Source organism: Oenanthe melanoleuca, chromosome 1A (genome assembly GCF_029582105.1).
Source record: "Oenanthe melanoleuca isolate GR-GAL-2019-014 chromosome 1A, OMel1.0, whole genome shotgun sequence".
Taxonomy (NCBI): domain Eukaryota; kingdom Metazoa; phylum Chordata; class Aves; order Passeriformes; family Muscicapidae; genus Oenanthe; species Oenanthe melanoleuca.
In genome coordinates, this window is record NC_079334.1 from 30,357,130 (window position 1) to 30,374,987 (window position 17,858).

The following is a 17,858-nucleotide window of genomic DNA, read 5'->3' on the forward strand; positions in this document are numbered from 1 at the left end:
GTAATTAATGGTTATTTCTAATATTTTGAGGTTCTTATTTTTTAATCAATATTCCATCCACTGAAACAAAAACATTTCCCTAATGAGAGGTGTTGTTTATTGTCTTTCTAATTCACCAAAAGAGATTTCTAGTAATGGGAGATAAGTTCATTTGGAGAAAAAAAAATCACAAAAAAAAAAATTGAAAAGGAATTCATAGACTACAACTTTCCAAAATTGTAGTCTCTAACAAAGATTGCTTTAAATATCGAATAAAACATGTTGAGTACATATAAATATTTATCTTTAACTAGAAAAAACACGTAAATGTAAACTAGTCATATCCAAATTATATTTTATTTCAAATTTTGTTTTTAACTGATTATGTCAGCATTGTCTTGATTAAAGGGGAGCACCAATGCCTAAGCATAACAAACAATCCTGGAGGTAGAAAATCCAGTTTATTTGTTTTTTTTTTAAATCTTAGACTACTGGAGATAATTAGAAGTTTGACAATTATTGAATCACAAAATGGTTTACATTGGAAGGGACCTTAAAGATCATCCAGTTCCAGCCCCACTGCCATGGCAGGGGCACATTTCAGCTAAAAATACTTTAAACATTCACCTTGTCTCACTGCTAGAGGTCTGTTATCCTAGAAGCTCATGAAACCTGAGTGTTCTAGTTAGAATTATGACTTTGGAGAAAGAATAGTCCTCTTGTTTGTTTATCTTTTCATTGTATCAATACTTTGAATGAAATAGTAGCTTACAGTAGAAGCTAGAATTTAAGCAATCAGGTGAAACATCTCATTGATGTACAGCATGTTAACTGAAAATTATGATTATTACCCTGGGAGAACTGTGCTGGATTACTGCAGTTATGGGTTTGAAATACATTGTGGATTTTTAAGTTTTAATCAAAAAGTATCGTTGTCTGCTGCTTTATTTCCCGAAAAAAATAATGGTAGGACTGTCATCCATTTGTCTTATATTTTCTGGGTATTTATTGCTTGCTTGGCTTTTGTTGTGGATTTTTTTGTTGTTGTTCTTAACTGAAGTATTTTTGCTGATGAATGGGAAAGATTTGATCCTGTTGTATGCCTTAATTCTCACCAGTGTAGAATCCTCTTACACTTTTTAAAATACTCTGCTTTGAGCTTTTCTAACAGTGATGCAGGAAAAGCAGAATTCAGATTTAATTTTAAAAAAATTAATCACAGAGCAAGACAAATTAATTAAATGTCTACCTCTTAATTAAATGGTATTTCAGGAAAAGCTGCAGTTAAAGCACTTCACCATATCTAGCATATCAAGTGAAATGGTGCTTCTGTTGTCACTTTTATGTTGTTACTGAGATGCATCCAAACAAGTGAGGTCAAAACTATCTAACTGTGTCTCTGGATATCTATGGATGCTTTGATATTTAGTGTAATGATCTGTCACAGTTCTACTGTTCTCCAATAGATTCTATTTTTAATATATTATTTAGTTTTTAGTGTCTGTCCTGGAACCCATTCTGTTTCCCTGGCAGTCAGAAAGATTCTAAGAAGCATATTTCTGGGTAAGAGTAATGGTCATAGTATAATGAGGTTTAAAATTAGATTAATATTTATTTTCTTTTCTCATCCAATGTATTTTTTTTTATTCAGGTGGAGTGGAGAGATACCCTCTAGAGAAAAAGGCAAATATAATTTCAAATGAAGGAGAGAGATATCTCAGATCCAGTTCCTAGTTAGGAGCCACCTGGAAAAGAGAGTTACACCCTTAAATGTTTCTTTTGAGGAAGTAAGAACACACATGTATGTGGTTATTCCCTATAGCCTATGCATGCAGACCTGTGTTAGTAACTTTGTCCTTCCTTTTTTAAAATAAATATATTTTCTGTGGTCCTTTGAAAGCATATCCAATATAGATACAAGTTTGAGCTCTTTAAATTATGCTAAAAACTTGGACCTTTCAAATAAGCATATAAAGCAAAATCCTGAGAAAACTGTGTGCTAAACACTCATGGTTCCCTAGGCATGTCTGTCATCAACAGCCTTTGCCTCCAGAGTTAAGAACCAGACTATAAACACAAACTCAACTCATCATCATTTTCCTGAAAGGGAAAGAGAAATATAAAAAAAAAGTTAATATGATTCTGCATCACACTAACATGCAGAATCAGAGGAGAATATAACCTTTGTATACTGCTAATACATTTTACTTGAAGCATGCTCTTCTGCTTTTCTTTTTCACATATACACTAAAATCTTCAAATTCTCAGTTTTTTAAACCTTGTACTTGAATTAGCTGTCAGAAACTTCTTCAGATGTAATAAAATAAAGCTGAAACATTTTTTACCATCTAGCCTTTTGGGAGAAATATTTCAAAATGTTTTTCTGGAAACATGCAAATTTCAGTAGTACCAGTAAACTCATCAATTATATTTATAATGCCCTGTAATGTAGGTTCTAAAATATGGTAATTCATATTGCAGTAGGTCTATTAAGTTTTTATAACTAAGTAAGTATTTGGATGAATGCATCATTATCATTCAGATCCATTTCTCGGAAAGTTCTGATCCTCCTGTTTGAGCCAGGAAAATGCTGCTTCAGGTTGAGAATGCAACCAATCATAAAACACATTTTACATATTTGAAACTGTGCTGAACTGACTGTAGAATCTTTAAAAGACATGAAAATGTGCTCCAAAATGTGCTCACACATTCAATGTAGTTGTTACTCATCCCTAGCCTGATTGCTATAGCATAGGTTTTTCTCCAGTGGTTGGTTTTATAGTGAAGATTTGTTCAGTAGAAAATTTTTGTATAGAAGGAAGCTTTAATCCAATGAATTACTGTGTCTTTGGAGTTTGTTTTGGGGATTTATTTTAATGTTTCTGTTGAAAATATCTTTGGTTTTGTTGTTTGGACTATAGCTGCAGCCTCTGTGCTAGACTGCTTGAAAAACAACCTGGGGAAATGCATTTGAAAATGAAGTTATTTAATTGAAGCTCTTCTTCGTGTACATGTAAAACTGTCAATCATTTTATTATGAATTAAAATTTTCTATATATGAGCATAGTTTTGGTTCTGAATGAGCAGAAGAATTCTTGAATCTGCAAATAAGCGAAGTTCCAGCTTAGAAAAAAATCAAAGGTCTATTTAAAGAAAATATACTTTTCCTTATGGAAATTCTATTCAAGAATAAAATAATTGTTGTCCCAAAGACAGAACTATTCAGCTTATACTACAGGTCACACACAGCAGAATTCAGTTGTTTCACATCTGCCAAATGCTCTTTTAAATGTTCTTGAGTGCTGATACCTCCCATTTCCAGCAGCCTTTACTGAAGACTGCAAATGTTTTGAAGATCCTGTGTCATGGCAGTTATACCTAGTAGCAGCTTCCAGAAAGTTGCTTTGCTGTCTTGCCAGTAGAGGTAGCCTTTAGATGCCTAAATCTAAGTATGAGGTGACATTTGAAGGAGACTCAATAGTCATAACTGCAGGACGTGACATGGACAGTACTGCTGAGTTCTCACTGATTTCTAATTATGGGTGGAGGTTAAATCCTCTTTTCTACTTTGACATTTTTCATTTTTGGAATTATTTTATTAGGAAAATAGTCAGGTAATTTAAGTTTAGACCAAGTATAAATATCTATTCTTAGTTCTTTTTTCCATTGGCCTGCATCTGCAATTTGCATCTGAAATTACCATGTATAGTGCCATCTACATTTGTAAGCATCTATTTCTTTTTGTTTTTTCTTTTGATTAATCTTAAGATCAGGTTTTTTTCCAGCTTAATGTTTTGAAGTCAACAGCTGGCCATGGGTGAGCATTTACAGCCACGTCTCCAGTGCCACCCTGTGTCTCAGCACATCATCCTGTGTAGGTGCACCTCTGTGCCTGTCAAACCAGGACAGTGCCACATCCTGTATCTTCCATTCCTAAGGTCTCAGATGTGGCACCAGGCCTATATTTCTCAATACAGCATAATTATGTTAGTCACAAAACCATTGTGGTGTTGCCATATAAAGATAAGATAGCTGCAGCCACCTGGCCAATTGTTAAGCAAAAAGATCTGCTAAAATACCAACCTGATAAATCAGGAAGTTCAGCTAAAATTTTGAGAGAAAAAGTGTGTCTAACACAGGTGCTGAGGGTATAAACCTTGCAAACTCTTCACTAACAGTGTCACTAGTGTATTACATGGCTGCAAGTTATGATATGTATGTAATTAATACTGGTGAAAGAAAACTTCTCACAAACTTTTCCTTTCTATGTATTCAGCAGGTAAATGCAATAGGAGTAACATCCAGGCTGACTCAAGAGAAGTCGTTCTGGTTAGTACATTGGATAATGCAAGAGGCTGAGAACACCAAACAGTGTTTCCTAAAAGAGAATTATGTACTTGTGCTGGGAAAAGAAACACCGTCTGCTTCAAACTTGTTCAAAAAATTCTGACCCAAAATTTCATGCACTAGAAGAGATGAATAAAAGAAAGGTTTCAGGGCATTTGTGAGAAGAAGATATCTTTTTTTACAGTAGCTCTTCAACTTCTGTTTCACTTCTTTATATTCCTTCTCTCTAGGCTGCTAGAGTTACCTGCTCTTCAGGAGTAATTCAGCATTTACTTTAGTCTGCCTTTTATGTATTTTCCTTTTAGGAAACAACTATGATTTTCATTGTTCAATTGCAAAGCTGTCAAAGAGTGTTTTAAAGTGTGAAAAAGTGTTCTCTTATTCCTCACTAAATAGAGGAATCCAATTATATTTTATCTTTTGCAGAAGAGTATTGTGTTAGAAGATATTCCTCGTTGCCTTAGAACTCAAAAATGAATATGACCAAGAATGATTTTCAGGAGAAAAATTGTATAAGTTTTGTTTGGAAATTATAATTATCTTTTAAAGTACTTACTAGCCTTTTGTTATCCCCAAGACTATAGCCTAGGGTAGAAAACTGCATTCTCAGATATTCCTCTCTGTGGACATCCTCTTTATTTTGTTTTTCTGTACCATGACTTTGGTTTCTTCAGGAAGGATTCTTGGCAATTACAATGACAATATTCCAAGAATGAACAAAATCACCTATTAGTAAATTTGTCATGACCATGTGTTTCCTGTTCCCTGTATACCCTAGCACATGTTCAGACACATTTTTGAACCCAACTTCCATGATCTGGATGCAAAAGAACTAAGGAATGAGCCCTCATCTTTATTCTTTTTCTTGACTAAGGTGCTCACACTGCTATTCAACAACTTCCAGTCTAAATACTTTGCTAAGCCTAATAAACACCTGTATAAATAAATACATGCCTAAACTGACACAAATAAAAGAAAACTTGTTTCCTACAAGAAACAATTCCTAGAAAATTAACTGTAAAAATACTGGAAACAGAATCTTACTGAATCTTTCTGAGGGACAGGATTATCTCCAAGGGTTTTGTAGAGTTAAGTTTTCAGGATCAATAGTTGAGAAACAAAAATTTTCTCCAAGAGAAGTAATTGTAAAAGTATATCAGCTTCTTTTTTATTTATTTTTTTCCCTACTGGAGCATAATTTAGAAACCCAGACTAAAATCCTATCAAAGCTTTCAAAGGAAAACTGGTAACCTGGTAATCTTACCAGTGATTTTGATTACTTTTATTGTTGATACATTTAAAATAAAGGCTCTAACCAATTTTAAAACCTTGAAAATAAAATAAATGACATGCAAATGATGTTAGGAAGTATTTGATGCTTCTGTGAAGCCATATCCTTCACATACATAAACATGGTGGACATCATGTGAATATTACTACCAGGCAGTTTTAATGCTGTCATTTTAAACGAGTGCAGCTTTTGTTAAGATGCCATTAATTTTTATTTAATTGATGCCTTGGTTTCAAAGATTGGGATAATTCTGAAGCCACATTATTATTCTATGCAGCAGCTTACTCCAGGCTAATTTATTTTCATGTCTGCATTCTTTGGGAATGTCAGATCTGTTTATTCAGAGCAGATAAATCTGCCATGTGGTAAATGATAAGAAGGAGATGGTCAAGTATGTTATGTTTCTAACCCTCTGAGTTCTGTCAAAATTATTGTGAAAATGTGTAATATATTTTGAAAGGAAAAGAATAATGTGTTGTTTTATTTTGTGGAACACTTATGAATTCCATATAGAATACTATTAGTCTAGAAATTGGATGTGCCAGTGTACTATAGAGAAATGAGTTTTTGAATATAATGTTCTGTATAAAATGAAGAATGCTATTTATCATAATATTTGGCATTTAGACAGAACTTTTCTGAGACTCTAAGCATTTTATTAGCATTTATTAAGTGCAGCACATGACACATTCTTTGAGGTAAGCAATTCTCCCATTAAATTAAGAAAAAAAGATATCAGCATAAAGAGTTGGTGTTTAGTCAGAATCATCATAATCTGCCTTTCTAGGCTTCTTGCTTCTATGAGACCATAGTTCTTAATTCCTTGAAAAGGAATTGCATACCAAGAAGCAAAAGAAAATTTAAGATTAGCTTTGTATTGCCTTATTTCAGTAAGTAAAACATTAGGGCATATTCATTTATATCAGTAGATTGTTTGTTGTTACATTATTGCTGTTCTAAGATATGGAATAAATTTCTCTATTAACTCCTGTTAGGCTGGTGGGTGATAATCTTTTAACCTTATACTACTACTACTGATAATGAACCATTCAAAAGTAGTCTTTTATTTAAAGATATTTCTTAGCATAAGAAATATAACATCCCATTGTATTTATACATACTTTCATTTAGAAAATACATATTTAGTTAAATGTATTCTTTGCTGTAATTTTCTAATGACACTTAGATGTTAGAGATTTTAATAAATTAATGGTCTTTATTATTAAGAATGTGTTAGAACATTAAAAATAGGAATAGGACTGTTCATTGCAGTATCTTAAAACTGAATCTACCTTTGACCTCTAAAATTCTTGTGATTAACCAGGTGCCTGTTTGCCCTGTTATATTTTTTGTAATGTACAGATTTACTAACAGAAATGTGTTCATAACAGAAAGATATTTGCTGCTCTCATAAACCATGTCATATCCCAAACATTTTTGGAATGGCATTATGTTTGGAAGAGCAGTAACTAGCTGTATCTCTGTAGTTTGCCCTGAAGTTCTTACTAATAATGAGAGTTTAAGAGCCTTCAGGACCCTCAAGGAGAGAAGTAAAATGAATCCACTAAATTTTATATTGTGGTGAGGAACAAATGAACTTGTAAAAGTGTCTTATAAATTTGGTGCTTGCACAGAAAATATATTTTTCAGTTGAATGAGAAAAAATGAGAAAATATTAAAGAAGTTTGAACTAGTGTTAAAAGTGTTCAGTAAGAACAAAAAAATGGCTATTTCTTAAGCTAAGAAAAGTATTGTGAGTTTGATCCCTGTATGGGCCATTCATTCAGGAGTTGTATTTGAAGATCCCCACAGTTCCCTCCCAGCTCAGAGTATTCTGTGCTTCTGTGGTTTAGATGCACAGGATTATACAGCAGAGAACAGAAATAAATCAAACTGTGTGCTGCTGTTTTCAAAAGGTACTTCAGAGCCCTGGATGTTATGGATTGTTTCTGCACAGAAAAGTTATGTAAGTATGAACTGAGAAATGGGTGGTTTTACCTTGAGAACACCTGCAAGAGACAATTGGAGAATTATCAGCCTTGCTCCTTCATATTCATTGTTCCCTGTAAGGAGGAACATTGTACATTGGATTTTGCTTTGTGAGTGTTGAGATCTCTGAGTATTGAGTCCGTGAAGACAGAATAACCTACAACATCAGAATAAGGTTCCTTTGCCTCCTAGTGGAAATATGCTTCAGGCAATCCTACTCTAAGTACACATGAATACTTCATGTTCTCTTATAAAACTTCTAATGAATAGGAAATCAAACATGGTATTCCTTGCTAGTTCTTTTGTCTTACCTACTTCCCCTGGGACTTTTTTTCCTTTCTTTTCTTTTTGCTTTGTTTTGTTTTTTGGATTTTTTTAGAGACTTTAGGAATCTTCTTTCATTTTTTCTTGTAACAAGCCATCATACTAAAGGATTGGAGGATTTTTCTATACCTAAGACCTTAATGAACACTTATTTAGACTAGAAAGGGGGACATACTTAGTCTTACACACCAGTTCCCTATGCCAAAAACAAAACAAAAGTCAGTTTGACCACTGCTTGTTCTATCTGTACATTCCTTCCAATATTGCAGTTTTATGCTAAAATCCAAAATCTCAAAGTGTGTAATTTAAAAGAACACTATAAAGAGTAGAAAAAACATGTTATTCTTTTTGTGATGCTTTTCCTATTTAAAGAATAAAGAAAAATCAGCTACTTGTGATTTGACTTTCCTCAAGTTTCTGTAAATGAAGCATGACAAATTTGCCTAGCATTCTATATATAAGATAGGGCTTTCAACACATCATGGACCATGAAGGACTAAGATGACTTTATCTGGAATCTGCAGTGCAACAGAATTATCTATACCATGCACGACAAGCCTGATAATAAATCCTATCCACTTCAAGAAAAGTATTTTTGTCTGTTTTTTTAAACTTTTATAGAGATGATGAACTAAGTTGATTTTAAAAATAAAAGTTTAAAAATGAGATAATTTTCTTTCTATTTCCATGATTTCTGATTTTTGCTTTTTTTTTTTTCTTTTCCCCTAATGTTCTATAACGGTAAAACGGAGAAACATTTTCCCCTGTTTTCGTGGCAGTGTCTTTTTAGTAGTATTATTATTTTTTCACTTATATTATTTAATAACAAAATATTATCAAGGGTTGTTCTGAGTTGCAATCCAGAAGGATGGATCAAATACAGCTCTTAAGTGGATGGTCCATACAGGGATTGAACCCATTACCCTGGTGTGACTAGCAGTAGGCTCTAATAGCAGAGCTAACCTTAGGGTCAATCATGAGATTAGTTTGATTGGAATCCTATTTTTCAAAATGAAATTCTAAAAGCTGATAAGTATTTAAAAAAAAAAAAGTCCTCTACTTCCTCCTTGCCCCTGTAGAGCAGATCAGAGGTGGATGGTGATTTCAGCTGGCGTACAAGCGTTCACCTCTCTCAATCCTTCCTCACATTTTCCCCCTGCTCTAGTGTGGGTCCTGTGTGGGCTGAGTGCTTTATGAAGAGTCCCAGTGCTGGTCCCTGAAGGAGAGAGTCCTTCAGAAAAAACTCAATTCAGTGTGTGCTTTCTCTGGGCCACACTTTCCATATTGCTGATCATGGCATGACTGGGATGAGAGGCTCCTCTGGAGGTATCTGGGCCACCCCAATCACTCAGGCAGAGCCACACAGATCTGGTTGCCCAGGACCATCTCCAAGGTGGGGAATCTACATCTTCCCTGGGTGACTTGTGCTGTGCTCAGTCACCCTCAAGGTACAAAAGCATTTCCTGATGCTCAGAGCCAACCTCCTGCTTCACCCTGTGTCCATTCCTCTGGTTCTGTCACTGGGCACTACCGAGCAGAGCCTGGCTCTCTCCTCTTTGTGCCCTCCCTTCATCTGTTTACATGCATTTATATATCTCCCTTGTAGCAGGGAGCTGACAACTGTAGGGTTTCCATTACTGCCCCTCACCGAATTCTCCTGGATGTGTCATCCAGCTGTGGGATGAGCGAGTTCCCAGTGTGGCTCTGGGGCTGCTGCTTGGCTTGAATCAACATTGAGCTCTAGTAGCCCAGAGGGCAAACTGCATCCTGGGATGCATCAAACATGACAACACTAGCCAGGAAAAAGAGGACTGTCCCACTGTACTCAGTGTTGGTGCACATGTAAGTGACTTTATTGAATAAACTGGGGATTTTGCTTTTAGCAGACTGTACTATTGAAGTGGATTAACAATTCTCTAAGATCAAATGAAATCTATAGAGTTTAGCCAGCTGGGTAGCTTTTATAGTTTTTTATTTTCTTTTTAAATTTTTTTATTTACTTGTTCTGTGTAGCACATCCATTATGCAGGGTTTTTCCAACTACAAAATAAAACTACCATGTCTTTCTGGGGGAATATGAAAGATAACTCATTCACTGGAGATTTTTCAAGTGTTTGTTTTCATAAAAGCAATCCTATTTCTCCTTTTCCCATGTTAGAAAAAATCTTATCTAGAATCTCTAATCTTAACAGTGAAGCTCTGCTCGGCCTTTCTGTTGCCTAAATATTGTGCTGATCGTGGTTAATGTTTTACTTTTATAAAAGTGGTTTTTTTTTGTCTATGTTGGAGAGCAATATCCCCATAAAGGTCATGACTTGTAAAGATACATGAAGTGAAGTGAGTGGCACAAAACAGTAGGTAGCAAAGCATTGTACAATTGGGTGAACAATAAGGTCAATTACTTCATATCTACTTGCAGTTCAGCACAGCTGGATGGAAAAAATGGCAATATCTGACTGGCATTCTCTAGCAGTTTAATGCAGAATAATAATAGAGTTTAAATTGCCAGTTTACCAAAGTGTCATTCTAAGTGGGCCAGCACAGAAATGAGAAGCAAGCTGTCTGTCAGAAAAGTATTACAAAAAGAAATGAAAATTATAGTAGAACAGAAGAGGAGGAAAATAGTAGACATCACATTGCTTGCTAAACTAGGGGTCTGGCATCCTAGTTTTTTCATATATTTTTTGTCTTAAAATGGAGTGGTCAAACTATTCCAGGAATTCTTTCCTATTTAAACACTGTTAGTAGCTTTTTATAAAGACAATTAAGATCAGTAAAAAGTTCCCAAATAATCAACATCTGAGTTCAAAAGTTCATTTGCACTAGTAAAGTGCAAATTCTTTAAAATGAATGAGCATTGAGTTTATATAAAATTCTTCAAGTACTGCACTCCAGTGGAAAATTTGTACAGTTAAGATTAACTCCCTGAATGCATACAAACATGAGGCAGTACTCCAGTAAGGAGAAAGAGCATTAAAAAGTAATAGAGGACAGTCAATGAGGAATTTGGCATATGCTGATAAATATTAAGGGAAAGGATCATTTTATGTCCTTAAAATCATCCAAAACCAGAATGAACTTGCCTGGGAAAGCCATATACATACTTTCATAAGCTTTGTGATTTAAAAAAGAAATACAATGGTTTTGATGTGATCTTCCCAAATTTTATGTCAAGTCTACTGCTACAGACAGTTTAGCACTTGCATGCAAATTCAGAAAGAAAGTAATTTTAGGACTTGGACAATATTTTTATAAGGATATTTTTGGCATTACATTAAATATATTAACTAAGATGGGTTGACCTCATTGGTATAAAGGAAGCTACTATATTTTAATGATTATTAGGTTTTTTTACACAGTTTAGGATATTTGGTTTGGGTTTATTTTTCCAGAAAATAGGTGATAAAATTTTAATATTTTTCATTCTATCATTTTTATTCTGTAGGTAAAACATGTTTTTAGTGCTGACTCAGGAACATAAATGCAGTGATGGGATTTGTAAAATAATCTTTCCTTTCAATATGGTTTTCCTGTTCAGATAGTGAAGGGCTGCAAAACTGTAAAAAAATCTCACCTATGAAATTTATTTTCTCCATAGGATTTCTAATTTTCTTCAAGCTATCTCCTACATCATTTGTGGGTTATCCTTCCACTGGAGTTTCCGGTAGTACCATATAATATGGGGTTTTTTTATTGGAAGTTTAAACCCCATATTCCTTATTAAAAGTCATGCAGCATAATTATTTTTCAGTTTTTCTGAGCCGAGCAACTTCTGTCTCTTTTGATGTTGCAGGGGAAGCCACTACATAGACAGGAGTTGTCACCCACAGTTCAGCCTAACTCCTCACATCACTGTCATCCAGATGTTTCCCTGTGTCTGCTGTGAAGGGAAAGCAGGAATCCCAGCAGCAGGTAGTGGGAAGGGTAGAGATGGAAATTAGAACAGCAGCTGGTGGCAGAAAGCTTTTGTTACTAATTGCTGATCCTGAATTTGAGTGGCAGCAGCATCCACACTGCCTAAAAGGCTAGTGCTCTGGCTATTTTCAATAACAAATCAGGCAGTCAGATTTCCAGTTTATGCCTAACCTAGAGCACAGTTTTCCCTCAAAACAGTGAAATGTGAAGTTTCTTTACTCAGGGGGATATATTCTATGCATCACAGGGAATTCTTTCTTGCAAGCCTTTTCAAATAGAACTGGTTTAATTTCACACACTTGCTTTTTCTGAGTTAGAGGTTAGTAAAAGCCTGGTAGATACCAGTTCATATGTTTCTCCTACTAGCACAGCTTTTTACTTTCATACTTCTAAGCAATTAAATTTGTGTTAGCTGGTTGTTAGGTCAAGCATTAATTACAAGTTAGTTTTCCTTGATGAAGAACACACAGAGTGTGTGCCAAAGATATTAAAATCTCCTTTTAGACAGAGAGTAATCATAATCACTGGTAATGAAGGAATTGCTTCTCTTGTGTATGTAGTTATTCACATTTGGCTTTTTTGCAGCATGAGAACATTCTTTTACAACAAACATCACCCATTGCTAGAAGCTTGATGCCAGATTAAATTAATAAATGTTCTAATCTAGTGTGGCAGCATTTCTAAATTCAGTAAAAAAGAACCAATTTTAGTGCTGTTATCGGTGTACTTGGCTGTTGTCCATATGGAAATTCCTTGAGAAAATCATGACTGGCTGCTCTCAAGGCAACAGTTCAAATACAGAGTGTAATGGACACAAGAAAACAAGAAAAAGTAAGTAAAATTGTGTGGCCCTGTGGTTGCTGAGATGGCAGTTTCAGCAAGTTCTCATATTTTCATTCAGTCTTGCAACACACATATGGTTTTTGACAAGCTGCCAAGCTCTAAATTTGACTGGCTGGCTGTCTCAGAAAACTTTTTTTTTTTTTTTTCTTTTTTTACATGGTAATACCCTTTTCTTCCTTGTCATGAGAAGAAGAAAACATCTCTTGCTAACCAAAATTTATAGATTGGGATAGAAGCAATCATAATTAAATTCTCTTTACTCATACCAGCAGTTCAGGGAGAAAGGTGACTGCTAGAAATTTTCTCTATGAGGGTATAAACATCATAAGATAAAACCTGACAACCACACTTCTGAGTTTTGAATCAGATTTTAGTTCACTGCTCATAGGGATTATAAGGTACATACATTTTCAATTCCAACAATTAGTTCTGTTTTTTATTTCCCCAAATCACTTAACAATAGATCCAAAAAAGTATTACAATTTAAAATATAGCCTCAATTTTCTAAACTTTCTTCCCTGCATATGACTTTCTAAAAAGTGTAGTTTTAATCCCTGTAGTGTTCCTCAGTTTCTTCAAAATTGATAGATAATTGTAGAGCACTGTTGGAGCCCACAGCCTACTTTCCTGTATGAAATTCTAAAAAGGGTTAAGACAAGAACAATTACTGAATTACTGGGTAATCACATTAATTTGCTCTTCAACATTAGTATTATCTAAGATCTCAAATACCAGAAGAATTTATGTAAAAATAGTGTATTAGTTACCTTGTTCTGAAGGTAAGTCAAGAAACTCACTATCAAATGAATGATCAGATTTTTTTTAGTAATAGGAAAAGAATGAGAAAAATTTCAAGGGTTGTAGTGGTCTATTCATGGAAACACATTAATGTCTTGAAGTCCATCAGTGGTTTCTCACTGCAGTGCAATTCTGAAGTTGTCCAATCATTTGTAGCCTTTTGAGAAAACCAAAAAACTCCTTTTATTTCAGCATGCATGTATTTTTCTAAAACCAAGATGAGAAATTTGCTCCAGAGTTTATTTAAAAGTTAATTAATGTAAGGTTTTTGTATTGTTTTGTATAATTTTCATTATTTTGAGAAATTAAAAACAAGAATAACAGGCTACATTTTCAGATACAACCCAAGGGAAATATGTGCTGCAGATTATCTTTAACAGACAGCAGACATCACACACAGGTGTGGCCCCATTAAATAACCTGCTAATACAAGTTATTACATAATGAAGCTTAATGAAGAGTGACACCAAAGCTCTTAAATACACTGTACCTGCATCTGCTGGCAATGGTACATCATTCCATATGTAGTCTCACTGAAACCAATTGTGGACAGAATTATTTTGCTAAATTTGGAAGCAAATATCTAAAACATGCATGTTTGAACATGTATTTACCTTATACTGAATTTCAGTACAAGACTTTTAAATGTCCTTGTCAAAGTGGATGTAAGTTTTAGCTGAGCAGAGACTAGAGGATCTGTTCACCTAAATGTAAATTTTTGGTGACTATTAGAGAGAAATCGACTGAAATAGAATGACATGAGAAGGAAAAAAATGCAATGATATGTCTGTCCTGAAGTAAAGAAGGAGCTCTAGCTGCTCTTAAATTACACAAACACTCAGGTTATAAAATGAAGGCATAGCCATTCCACATTGCTTTTTCGTGTCCTTTTGTGAGGTAGAATGCCACTAAGTTAGATTGATGGACCCACTGGGAATCTTTCTAAAGCTTATTGCTCTCTTGCACATATACTGCTGGTGTTTTCACAGATGTATGGGAAATTACAGCACAGCAGCAGTAGCAACTTTATAGGTGAGATCAAGGGATTCTGAACTGTGAGGGAACACTTGGCCTTTGTGATATACTAGCAGTTGATGCTCAAATTTGTTATCTGCAGCCTCTCCAAGAAGGAGTGGTCTCTGTGGTCTACTTAAAAGTATTAGTGTAGCAAGTAGCTACAACTACTCTTCAGATTGTTAGACAGCAAGGATTTTCAGTATTTTGAAAGAATTTGAGAACACATTATATAGAGAGTTTTGCTTTGATTTTTCTTTCTGAAACACAATATAACTGGAGAGTGATGACTACAGAAAGACCAAAGGATTTATTAAAGGGACTAAATGAATCTTCTCAGTCAGAGAAGCAAGTAATGACCTCCAATATGCTGATATCAATTTGTGAAAAATACTATCCTCTGGGGTCCTGCAGATCCTTACAGATTTGGTGCCCCAGTCTGTGGCTCAATGGCTGACCTGAATGGAGGGCAAAATAAAACTTTATTATTTGGAAGAGGAAGGAAAAGGTGGTAAAGGCACCTTCCTTATCAGAGTGCAGAAAAGGTGGTGCTGGCTCCATTAATCTTTGTGATGCCTGCCTGCTACCTGTCCCCATAAGCTCCCTCTGGGGCATTGTAAACTGCAGCAGGCACATGGGCTGAACAGGAAATCCTTCTCCTTTCTAAGTGAAAAGCCAGAAACTGGACCTGAGAGTTTGCCTCTTCATGATCCTCAAGAAAATGAAGTTCCATTCACTTTTTTTGTAGTCTGTGCTTTATCATGACTTTATTTGTTTAATGGTCCTTGTAATTCTGTTTGCAGATAATGTGGCACTTGGCTCCACTGTAGTTTGTATCTGAAGATAAAATTTTGCATGTTAAAACTTTCACACATAAGAATTTATATCCATAAAATATGGTTAGAATATCTATAACTTTTTTTCCTTCAAAAGATTGCTTATGCATAATGAAAAAGAATTCTTTTTACTTGATTGCTGATTTTTTCCCCTCTGCTTTCCATCACCTAAGACAGCTTGGTTTTCTTTGAATACATGGAGCAATTTTCAAAGAAAATTAAAATTAAAATGAGATAGGTGTGTTTTATAGCTGCCTTTCCATATAAAGTAAATACATACATCTCTTCTAAAAGACAGCTGCTGTTCAGCATCCATTACACGCAGCAATCATCTTCATTAAATGTGCAAATGATCTAAACAGTGACTTATAAGATGTTAATGCTGTAGTAAACAGAGAAAATTGTGTAATGAACTCATAAATATATCTAGGTAGGAATTAACTGCTTGACTTAATACAAATAATTTTAAGTTACATTTTTAGAGAGAGAAAGTGCATGTTTAGAAAAAAGATGCATTTATCAGCCCAAAACCACTTGACTCAGGTGTGTGCTAGTCTCTGTATGAATGGCATATCCCATATCAGTAGCCCTTCCACAACAAGTATTGAAGCAAATTATATTTTTGTTTTGGGGCACACTTTGTTTATTTGTTGATGATTTTGTAAATAAATCTAAGAAACAGATCTTTATTAAAATCTAAATGTCAGAGGACTTTTATATATAGACCTACATATGAATGTTGTCTTATGCAGCAGGTGGTATATTTCTCTACATTCTGCTCACAATTTTTCTCCCTAAACTTTGCCGTATCAAAAATAGGTAATTTTTTTCTATAATATAAGGATTGTTTATGGAGTATCTGCCTGTAGTAACTGGTTATCTCTGCAGAGCAGGTATTCAATTTTTCTTCTGCCTGGAAAGAGAGAAGAGCAAGGTCTGTCAAAATGACAAGTGCACACAAATTGTAGCACACCCTTCAGTTGATTCATCACAGAGGTCTAATTGTAAATAGAATAAAAAACCTAGCTGTAAACCCTGTTGGGAAGGTAGTTGGCTTTGGCCTCACATGGTGAAAGATTTTCTTAAATCCTTGGAGAGTTCAGCTACACTGCATTGTAATATCAGCATATGACTCCTATTAATACCATCATTGGAATGTCTCATATTTTTTGACGTATCTTTGCTGCTCAGTATAGAAGAACCTTCACTTTTAAACGAGTCAGTGAAGGGATGTTGTTATTTAAGCAAGAATTCTGCAGTCAGGCTGGAACCTAAACCCTCTGATTCCTCAGTGGCTACTACTAGAGAAAGATTGAAACCTTTCAACCTCCTTTCCACCAACAAAAGTCCCACTCAAACCTAGGCTGCACATTTGAAGAATCCATTTGGGGATAATGGTGGGAGTTGGGGAACTTCCCTGTGGAGGATTCTGTGCATAAATATCTTGCAACAAGAAGTTATCCCTATTCTAGGTAATAGCATCCACATCTGCCAAATATTTTTAAAAGAGAACATAATCCTAAAGAAAATCAAATTACTTGAATTGTTTCCCTTATGCCTCTCAGTCATTACACTTCCTTAATGAACATTTCACCTCCTCTAATTTAGCCTAAAAACCCAAATTAGGCATCTTCACTCCATGTGCAGATGTTATTTTATGCAATTAGGATAAATGGAAGATTTTCTTGAATTGAGGAGCCAAGTTTTATGTGTACCTGTGCACTTCCATATGAGATTTTCCCTTTCACTCATATGTGTCTACAAGATTTATATTAGCAGAAACACAATTTGACCATTAATTTTCTGCCATGAAGGAAACATAAATTCTGCATTAACTCTGAGAATCTGAAAGAACCAGATTTTGCACTTGTGTGACGTTAATAATGCCAAGTTCTCTTCTTAGTTAAGATATCCTAATTTCACCTAAAAGAAGCAAAATTCAGCAAATTTTTATGCTACTTGAGAGTCCATCAATCTGACAACAGCATGTTATTAATTTAAAGACAGTCAAACTGATCACACATCTCAGGGATCATGATATGCAGTTACTGACATGGGTGACAGAACACATTTCATTAGTAAGCCTTCTGTCACATGTTGGTGGCTATTCTACCCTTAAAAAAATCCCTTAGTAATGGAATTAGACTTATATTGTCAGTTGAAACAGCCAATAAATCAACTATATTTTTGACCCTGACTCAAATTTAATTTTATTGCCTGACTATGCAGGACACTTCAAAATGAGAAAAATAATAAAAATTTTGCATCAGCTGTAAGGTCCATGATCTCCTTTTTTAATTCTATGTATTAAAAAATCACTTTTTGGCTTATTTAAAAGAAGCAATATGTTTAAAATTTTGAAACACCTGTTTGCCAAGTATTTTAGTAGTTAACTACCTCAAATGTAATGCTGGTCAAAAGCAGATTCCACCTTCATAGCTAATTCATATATTGAAGCTTGCATCTCTGTAGAATTCCACATCTTGGTGTTTAAAGTATGAGTGACATATTATTTATATTGG